Source organism: Rutilus rutilus (assembly GCF_951802725.1).
Source record: "Rutilus rutilus genome assembly, chromosome: 3".
In the NCBI taxonomy this organism is placed as follows: Eukaryota; Metazoa; Chordata; class Actinopteri; order Cypriniformes; family Leuciscidae; genus Rutilus; species Rutilus rutilus.
In genome coordinates this window covers 3,952,461-3,963,566 of record NC_140211.1, presented here as the reverse complement: position 1 = coordinate 3,963,566, position 11,106 = coordinate 3,952,461, and the positions used below count along the sequence as shown (strand labels likewise).

The 11,106-nt window shown below is 39.3% G+C and overlaps 1 protein-coding gene across 1 annotated transcript in view; it reads left to right on the top strand.

Annotated features, from left to right (window-relative positions):
* The first annotated feature begins 4,262 nt into the window (after positions 1–4,262).
* The window catches only part of LOC311287890 (Fc receptor-like protein 5), a 291,105-nt gene continuing 284,261 nt past the window's right edge, over positions 4,263–11,106 (top strand). The window contains exon 1 of the mRNA XM_084405005.1: positions 4,263–4,279. The gene's annotated coding sequence lies outside the window, so the exon portion shown is untranslated. The remainder of the gene's footprint in view (positions 4,280–11,106) is intronic.

Sequence of the window (11,106 nt, the reverse complement as noted above, 5' to 3'; positions counted from 1 at the left end):
GATGGAGACAAAGACTGTCTTAATGAGTGAGTCAGTCAGTCAGTCAGTAGAGAAGACTTTTGAAATTACTCAAACTTGTGATCACGGAGAAGAAAGACGCAACTGACGTGACTATAGGCACGGACAACCCCTATTAACTGTTAAAAGTACAAAATATCACACCGGACATTCAAACGGATTTTTTATCATGAATATAGGACTGACCTGAAGGAAAATGCTATAATATCTAGCTAGCCTACTGTAAATGCCGGTACACTCGCTTTCTCGATCTCATCCAGAAGTTGTTACTGAAAATGAAAATCAGCATTGTGATTCTTTTTGTACACAAACGTAAAATAACCAAAAGACACGTAAACAGCGAATACAGCCAGGCTAGTGCTGTATCTGAATAAGTCACGGCTGAAGGGCGTTGTTAGGCACGACGCGAATATGAAACATTGTTGGCCGAGGTCCTCAGTTAAAGCTAGCGGGTATTAATGTCTGGCTATAATTGTTGGAGAAATTGTGTTACTAAGACTTTTGTAGGCTACACCCAAATAGTTGAATTTCCAAAACAGCATGATACATGAATGAACCTCATCGATTATGATCTAGTCTAACATCATAATGGCCTTATACCGGATACTTTGAACAGTTTCTCTGGCAACTGAAGATGCCCGCGACTCAGGCCGAGGAACTGCAGTGCGCCGAGGGTTTGAAGTATGCTGGTCAGGCTGGTTGTTTCCACTAATGCTGCGGCAGCTTCCCGCAAAAGCTCACTAACAGATTTCGTCATATCTCGTCGTCTCGATTACAATATAATCACATTTAAATAATTTCGTTTCACACATTCAACTCATGCAACAGGGACGTCGGCGACTTCGCTTTACAGAAGGCGTGCCTCTTGCGCCGTTACAAGCCACACCCACTCATTAACATAGAATTTGCATGCAGGTTGTCTTTGAAAATGAAAACGAAAATGAAAACTGTGAAATAAAAGAGGAATTAAAATGAAAACGAAAATTTACATTTGAATTTGAATTGTGTCACTATTATTGCGTGAGCATTAATAAAGAGCTTTGTAAAAACTGTATTTGTAGTTTCTTTTTCACGTTTGGCTTTTCATTTTAATATTGGCAGTCTTGCCTCGAGACTGCAGTGAAAATGAAATGTGAAATCACCAATTGCATTTTATTTTTCAGGGATGATGCACTGTCACCGGGAAAATTTAATAATTTCATTTCATTTTCAATTTTGTCACATATTTTGCGTACAGTTTTCTGTAATGAAATCGTTAATCTGGTTTTAATTTTAATTTTAATCATTTAATTTATTTATTTAAATTTGGCAGAAAATGCCTTCCATAAAAAGGAAGCTGCTCTGTAATATATATAAGCTCAATCTTACTGTACCACCTCAGAGAAACAGAGGCATGAGAAACAGAGGCATGAGAAACATGAGAAACAAAGGCATGAGGGCAGAGAAACATAATGGCAGAGAAACATAAAGCCAGAGAAACCATTTACATGTAGTATGATGGGATGAGAAGATAAAGAAATGGGGAACAGAGAAATCTGGAATGAAGACCTCTCATGTAGCCTTATTCTTATATGCCTGTTTTCTCTCTGTCTGATACATGATACATAATAAATTGAGATCTCTTGGCAAAGGTAACTGGTGTAGCTTCCGTGATTCAACCATAAAGGGGAAACCATGATTTTTAAATCTACAAGATGCAGAGCATATGACTCCTTGTGCTTTGATGTCTTGCGCCGATCGGTCTGGGAGAAGAGCCAAACTATCTCGAACAAGTCTGGTGTTTTTGTGTTTGGCGCTGCCTCGTTAGCATTGCTGGTCAAGAGATTTATACAGTGACGTAAGACCTGGCTCTGTGGTGGCTCTCTAGCCTGTGGAAAGGCAAACCGATTCTTAGAAAGCTTGTCAGTCGAACCAACTCCGAACTGGCAATAGCTCTGGCTCTGAACTAGCACCTGGTTCATGCTGGTGGAAAAGGGGTAAGAGAGTCAGGACCTCGGTTTTATGTCTCAACTGAAGGATGGTGCTCTTTAGCAGTATAGTGTCCCCTTCACTATACTGGGGCATAATAATCGATTGTATCTATTAATTGTTGCAGCCCTAGTTATTATGCATATATGTGGTGAGATGGAAAGGAGCAGCAAGGAAATTCACATTAAGAAAATCTCAAATTAATTCTGAAATGTAGCTAACTACGCCACTTAGGGACTTTCACCCAAGGATATACAAGCACTCAAATACACAGGTTTGTTCTTCCCAGAGAGGACTGAGACAGTTTTGTAAATTAAAACCAATTTTTAGTACATAAAATATTCCACATATAAACCACACAACATTCACTGATGAGTACCAAAACATTTACCTCTTAATTACCCACAGAGGATAATACAGAAAAAGGTACTTTAAACAAAAAAGAAAGGAAACAAAACAAAAACAAGAACAAGAAATACAAATATTCAAAAACTGAGGGGTAACACTCGGGTTGTCGAAGCCACTAACAGGGGAAAAGAATCCCCTGACACACCCCAACAAGCAATCCTCACTAACCCCTCACTACATCCACACACTGGTGTTCCACACTAAAAAGTCAATGAGAAACCCCAAGGGCAATTTATATAACCTCTCGTAAATTATAATGTATTAGATTAATTTTGGGAATTATGTTTTCAGGCCTGTATGTATGTCGGAATGTGTCTTTAATATTTTTTCCCTGTGTAAATTACGTTGCTCTTTCTTTATTTACTTTGATATTCCAAGCGGAATGTTTTCCGTAGCGTGTTTTTCTTATTTAGTTATAATGAGTTGTAAACTTTATTCTTGCATACATACTTTTTGATTCGCTTTTGTTTTAATCGCCTTCCTCATTTGTCATGTCTCTGATTCGGGCGTGCCATTTCCAAATTAATTGAATATATGTTACAAATAAAAACGCTCATAGTTTGGATTACATTTTAATTATGATGCAATTGCAAACCTGTTGAAGTGTGTTCACATAAATCTTCAATCTGGTCATATTCTAAGACTCCCTTTACTCATATTGTTAAACATTGTAGCAGATGTCTCTGTCAGATATAATCAAATTTGCACAAAATGTAGTAATAAACTGTTATTACTCATTAGAGTATTGTTATTGCATAAACGTTACTGTTAAGTCCAGCCATATTGCACAAATCGTAAGTGAACCAACATCGGCAGAGTATAATCACACTTGCAAACAGAGGCCAAAGTCATTAACTGAAGTCCACTGAACAAACACTGTGCTTAAAAATAGTTTCTGAGTGACAGAATAAGACTTCACACAATTGATATCATCTGTGTATAAATATTGTGTGTAATTATGCTTCCAGCAGAAGCTGTTTTGTCCAGGGGCGTGTCTAGAGGGGGGGGCACGGGGAAAACACTTTCATGATGAAGATTTTTATCTCATATTACAGAAAGAATGTTTTTAATAAAATAAAAAAGAATTGAATGACATTGGATTTCTTGTTTATTCTATCAATCCTCATGTAAAACAAGCTTTATTTAACAAACAAGCTATTTCAAATGCATCCACTTTATCAGCAACAGGGATTGTGATGTTGACTGCAGATCGCTGGTCGACAGCTTGTGTGTTTCAGGGTCCTAATGTTCTCCATATTCAGGGTCTGTTAACACACATTAAGTAAACTTTTTAAAAGGTCAGGACTCATTTTCCAAAGGCCCTGTTCACTTTATTAACTCACTATACTAACCCTGACTTAAAGAAGCTCTGGCCTTTTGTGATTCTGTTTCTCCAGCCTTTTCTTCAGTTCCATCGAGTCGAGCCGAAGCGCTGAGGAACAGAAAACACCTTTGACAAGCAGCATTTTAGTTTTTATGGAACACAACATTATGATAAAAAAGGCTGTATTTCTTTCACTGATATGTTGTAGAGTTACATTAGACACATTAGATGTCACGTGGTGATTTGACTTTAATCACTGTCTGTCTTCTATGTGTGACTGTGTGTACGAACACAATAACAGTGAGAACAATCTCCATCAGAACTGATCTGGAAAATATGATTTTCAAGTAGATGAACAGAGCTGTGACAACTTGAATAAATTAGTAGCTAAAAATCTTAGACTGGATCTCTCTTTTCTTTATCTGTGTATTTCTGCGTAGAGTTTATCTCCTCCTCCCTCATCTATTCTTTTAAGCACAGGAAGTGTGTGTTTAACACTCAGCGCTGTTAAAACTGTCTATTAATGTGACAGTATGGGCTCCTGTGCACTGCCTCTCATCTGTGAGTATAAGATCATATTCTTTACTATCTTCTGTTTTCTGTTCCTAATGCAATGTATTCAGCTGAAGATGGGATATAATAATGATTGTTGTGTAGGAGAGTCTATGAATCCACAGTCTTGCTTATTGTATTATTTATAGATCTGATCTTATGCGATTATGTTGCGTGTTGATCAGATAAAGAGGTTTATGATGCATTTATCTGTGTGATAATGCGTGTGAAAGATGGAGGCAATGTGTGCTTGTATTTTTGCTTAGTTTTGTTGTAATATCTTTCTTCATATTTCAAGTACTTGAGATAAATCAGATGTATTTGTGTTGATGTGAGTTAGTCATGAATGATACTCCTGAGAACCAAGGAAAATATTTTTTTTCCTAATCATATTTTTTTTGTGATTCCATACCTGTTTAGGGTTAAAAAAAAAATCCTACAATTTACACATTTTTATTTTTTATTTTACAGCATGTCCACTGTAGTGAACAACAGGATAATTTGAGTACGAAAACAGACACATTTGGTAGATACAAATTTTACCAGATTATAGAGTTTTTTAACTAAGAATACATACATTTTGGGCTGTAAATTGATTATTATCCAAGAATACAGACATTTTGATTATACAATAGACACATTTATCATTCTTGAATCCTTTTCCTTACATTTTGCAAGGATATCTTTACTATTAAAGCTTAACACTTTGTTATGTCTGTATCTTTTGGTCCCCTTGAATCCTTTTAGTGTTATTTGAACAATGAACATAGAACTAATGTGAAACTGATTTTGGGGGGATTTTTTCCTTCTGTCAAACTGAATCCAATCTAGTTTTTCCTTCACTCTTCATTTTGTTCTTAGTATGTTCTTTGTAAGTGGTGAATGGTGATAGTCCTGGAAGCAATTTCTCTTTTTGGTAATGCAGAGGAACATCTTGCATTTGGTACATCTCATGTACATCTTGCTCTTGCAGCCCTTATTTCTGCATCTTTCTGCATGCTTGGTATCCATCATCTCAGGCATGTGCATGGCTCCTAGTCTGGCACAGATGGCTCTGGTTGTGGGATCCTCATTTAACAGCTCTTCAGCTAGGACTAATTTGAAGTCCAGGTACTGATGTGTGTTCTTGGATGATCTGTGCAGAGCTTTGATGTCAGACTTGTATTGTATCCAGGAGTTTGTGATGGCAACATCAAAGAAGTGACTGATCACACGCTGTAACTGTCACGTATAACTAAGGAAAAACTAAAGGAGAGGACTCAAATGCAGAAAGAATATTTATTAAATAAAAGAAACATGAAATGAAACAAAAACCCTCAAGGGGGAAAACATGAAATAACCAAAACTACAACTTCAAAACAACATACCGGGGTTTCACGGGAAAGCGGGAGACGTAAACAAAACAACGATCCGACACAGACTGCAAACACAAAGGAACTTATAAAAGGGACAAATCAGGCAGGTGATGAGGGAACAACAGGTGGGGCAAATGAAACCAATAATGAGATAACAAGGAGGGTGGGGTCAAAACAGTGACAGGAACACAAACACCACATGTGCTACACGAGACAGGACAGGCATGTGACAGTAACAAGTGGATTGTTAGTTTTCCTGTCATGTTCCCAAGGGGACAGATTTGAGTGACGCACGGACAGTTTTGAGTGACGTACAGACAGAGCTAGGCTATGACACTTGTAATGCTGTTATGCACATGTGTTAAATAAAGTAAGCAATGATACTGCTTTAATCGTCCATTCTATATAGTTTGATAAAACAGAACAGTATGAAACATGGTGGCAGCGGTCGCGAATTCAGCCGAAGTTAGTACCGAGCCGTGAAGAGTGAAAAGTGCCGCTAGCTTGTTGTAGTTAGCCTAGCCCGCGAGCTCGAGCAAGGGACTGCCCAGCATTTAAGGAGCCGAAGCCGGAGCAGAAAAGAGCGCCAGATGTCGCGATGGATGGTCTCAAGTCGCCTCCAATACTTTGTTTGGATTCAGCCAACTTAGTGAAAACTTGGAAAAGTTGGAATGAGGAGTTTACGCTGTATTCGGACCTCACTATGCCCGATGCAGAGGAGACAACTAAAGTTAAGTTGTTTAATTACCTCCTCGGAGAGAGAGGGAGGGAACTTTTAGAAACGCTGACAAGCGGTGATACATCTGCGAGGAGGACGGTGCGTACAATGATGACGCAGTTTGATAAACATTGCAATCCGCAACTGAATGAGACTGTTGAGCGATATAAGTTTTTTGTTAGAGACCAAGGACAAGACGAAAATATTGACAGATATGTCACAGATTTGAGAGTATTGGCCAGCACATGCAATTTTGGTGACATTAAGGACTCACTAATAAGAGACCGCATTGTGTGTGGTACACAAAGCCCTGCTATAAGGGAAAGACTGTTAAGAGAAGAAAACTTAACGCTGGATAAGTGCATGCAAATATGCAGAGCTACTGAACTGTCAAAAGAGAACAGCAAAACCATACAAGGTAAAACGGTGGAAGAAATACATGCAATGAAGAAGAATCCAAGAAGAGACAAAAAGGAGGAGATTAACTGTAACTTTTGTGGCAACACACATGAGAAAAATAAACACAAATGTCCAGCCTATGGAAAGAAGTGTAAGAAGCGTGGAAAAGAGAACCACTTTGCTGCAAAATGCAAGTCCAAGTTTGAGAAAAACAAGAAAGGCAGACCGGTACACACAATTTCAGAGTCAAGTGAATCGTGTGAGGATATCATGACAATAACAGACATCAGAGAAAACCAAGAGACAATAAATCAAGTGAAAGAAGCACACAGCAAAAGACAACATCTCTTCGCAGGTATGTTGTTGGACAAAAAGCTAGTTAACTTTCAGATAGACTGTGGTGCTACTTGTAATGTTATCCCAATGCAACTGTTGAATCCAAGTATACAATTGGATTACACAGAGAAAGTACTTGTCATGTACAACAAAAGCAGATTACGCCCACTTGGAAAATGTAAAGTCAAACTCCGAAATCCGAGAAATGATAAATTATACAGACTTGAGTTTCAAGTGGTGGACCAGGAGGACAGGATCCCGCTTCTGGGAAGAAAGGCAAGTGTAGCCATGAAGTTGATCAAAGTGCAGTATGAGAACATACTGGCGATTGACAGTATAGTGAAAACACAATGTACAGACAAAACCACTGAAAACAGTGTGCAGCTGACAAATATGGAGAGAATAAAGACAGAGTTCGGAGATGTTTTCACAGGCGTTGGCTGCCTAGAGTACAACATTGAAATAGACAAAAGTGTACCACCAGTAAAACTGCCTAAACACAGAGTGCCTGTTGCAATGATGACCCCACTTAAAGAAGAACTAAATAAACTAAATCTTGAAAGCCAAGAAATCATAGCACCTGTGGAGCGCAGCACTGACTGGATACGCAGTATGGTGTCAGTGACAAAACCAAATGGAAAGCCAAGGATCTGTATAGACCCAAAACCGCTGAATAGAGCACTAAAAAGGAGCCGATTTCCTCTTCCGACCATTGATGATGTACTGCCAGGACTCTCAAGGTATCAGGTATTAGGTACTATCAGGTATTCACTGTTTGTGATGTGAAGCATGGATTTTGGCACATCAAGCTAGACGAAGAGTCCAGTTACCTCACCACATTTGCAACCCCGTTCGGATGGTATCGTTGGCTCAGGATGCCAGTGGGTATAAGCCCAGCTCCGGAGGTCTTCCAAAGGAAACTCATGCAAGCACTAGAGGGCTTACCGGGTTTGTATATCATTGCGGATGATATACTGATCACCGGGAGGGTGACACACAAGAGGAAGCAGACAAGGATCATGAGAAAAACTTGAGATGTTTTCTAATGAGGTGTCTTGTCTTTACTTTATTTATAGTAACAGACAAAGAGACATTAAACTCAATGCAGACAAGTTTAAACTGAGGAGAGAGTCTGTACCCTACATTGGACACTTGCTGACAGCAGAAGGCCTCCGCGTTGACCCGGAGAAAGTGCGGGCAGTGCGGGAGTTGCCGAGGCCTACAGATGTTAAGGGGGTACAGAGACTTGTAGGTATACTGAACTACCTTTCAAAGTTTTGTGATCATCTTTCTGATGACTGTGAAGTTTTGAGACAGCTTACACACAAGGACAACATGTGGGAATGGACTGAGGTGCACGAGACAGCTTTTAAAAGATTGAAAGACAAAATAACAAACGCACCACTGCTCAAGTACTATGACCAAAATGAGGAGTTAACCCTGCAATGTGATGCCTCAGAGACGGGGCTAGGAGCAGCCCTGACGCAGAAAGGTAAACCTGTGGCATTTGCGAGCAGAGCGCTGACACCCACAGAACGGGGTTATGCGCAGATAGAAAAAGAATGTTTGGCCATAGTGTTTGGAATGGAAAAGTTCCATCAATATACTTATGGTGACTGTTCAAAGTGACCATAAGCCACTGGAGAATAGCCACTCGAGCACGTGAGTGTGTGTTCTGGCAGGGGATGAATGAGCAAATAAAGACGTTTATTTCCAAATGTGACATCTGCAGGTCAGTTGACCCCAAGCAACAAAAAGAGACATTGCATCCCCATGACATTGCCTACAGACCTTGGGCTAAGGTAGGAACTGATTTGTTTTCTTGGCACAATAAAGACTACCTAGTAACCGTGGACTATTATTCAAATTTTTGGGAGGTTGATTATTTGCCGGACACCAAAAGTACCACAGTGATTCACAAACTGAAAGCACACTTTGCTCGTCAGGGGATTCCAGATGTGCTCATCTCTGATAACGGACCGCAGTACTCATCACACGACTTTAAAATGTTCAGCCAAAAGTGGGAATTTGTGCACAGAACATCGTCACCCGGGTACCCACAAAGCAATGGAAAGGCTGAGTCAGCTGTCAAAACAGCAAAACGCCTTATGCAGAAAGCTGCAGCTGCTGGACAGGATCCATACTTAGCCCTACTGGACCATTGCAACACACCGAGCCAAGGTCTCACCACCAGTCCAGCTCAGAGACTTCTCAGCAGGAGGATCCGGACCCTTCTTCCTACTAAAGAGACACTGTTGGAGCCGAAAGTGTCAAACAACAAACAGGCACTGATTAACAACAGACAAAGACAGGAGAAATACTACAACCGCACAGCAAAAGACTTGGACTGTTTCACATCAGGGGACAGTGTTCGAGTCCAACCATTTGAGCCTTGTAAAACCTGGAAAACAGCTAGAGTGATTAGACCAGTGAGTCCCAGATCTTATGAGGTTGAGTTGGAGTCGGGTAGTGTTCTGAGGCTAAACCGTCGCCATCTCAGGCACAACTACAGCCCACCCTCAACATCTGCACAAACAGGGGTTTTGACAAACACACAAACTGTAGCTGCTGAATGTGGTCAGGGTAGTTATCAAAGCACTGTTACTACGAGGTCTGGTCGTCAAGTTAAAATGCCGACCTATTTGAGATATTATACTAAGTGAGATTATTATATGACATGTTTGGTCATTTTCTAGGTATGGTTGTGAGTTGCGGTTGCACTGTAAAAGAGAGGGGAAAAGGGTAAAGGAGTGTAGATTTAAAAATCATGGTTTCCCCTTTATGGTTGAATCACGGAAGCTACACCAGTTACCTTTGCCAAGAGATATGAATTTATTATGTATCATGTGTCAGACAGAGAGAAACAAGCATATAAGAATAAGGCTACATGAGAGGTCTTCATTCCAGATTTTTTCTGTTCCCCATTTCTTTATCTTCTCATCCCATCATGTTAGATGTAAATGGTTTATCTGGCTTTATGTTTCTCTGCCATTAAGTTTCTCTGCCCTCATGCCTTTGTTTCTCATGTTTCTCATGCCTCTGTTTCTCATGCCTCTGTTTCTCTGAGGTGGTACAGTAAGATAGAGCTTATATACATTACAGAGCAGCTTCCTTTTAAGGTAACAAACTATGTTGCTTAAGCTTTAAAAATGGAACGTATATGTCATACGAACACATAGCACAATTCACTTCCATATTAAGAAACTATCTCTGTTGTTTACATCTGCATCAGTTGAAAACATGTTACATTGTACACACCCTCTACAAAATATAGCTCAACCACCTGTCTCATGTGACATGATCTTTACATGGTTCCATTCTATCTATAGTCTCCTCATGCACTGAACACAGACACAACTCTGGCTTGACAAAATACATTATGAAATTATGAATAAAGAAAAATAATACAAATACATAACATTAAACAGTAAATTTTTAGTCTTCAAGGAGTTATTGATTGCACATTTCATTTGCAAGGATAAAATATCCAATATCCAATATTTGATGTATATTGTCAAGTTTACAAATATGCACTTGAAGTTAATGTCCTAAGAGGACATGTTATAAGTTTGCTTTTGAATTTAGGTAAGATAATTACATGCATTTTTTCTGAAGCATTAATGTTTACATCTGAAGGCACTGAGAAGAAAATGTTAATTTTGTTTACAAAGAAAATGTATAACTTGTGAAAAAAAAAGAAAAAAAAAAGAGAAAGGATGTAACAGGTGGATTGTTAGTTTTCCTGTCATGTTCCCAAGGGGACAGATTTGAGTGACGCACAGACAGTTTTGAGTGACGTACAGACAGAGCTAGGCTATGACACTTGTAATGCTGTTATGCACATGTGTTAAATAAAGTAAGCAATGATACTGCTTTAATCGTCCATTCTGTATAGTTTGATAAAACAGAACAGTATGAAACACACGCAATGTCGATTTCTTCGTCCTGCTTGACATACGATAGAAGCTAAGCATGCGATCACAAAGATTCATGCCACCCATGTTGTCATTATACTGCTTAATTACTGC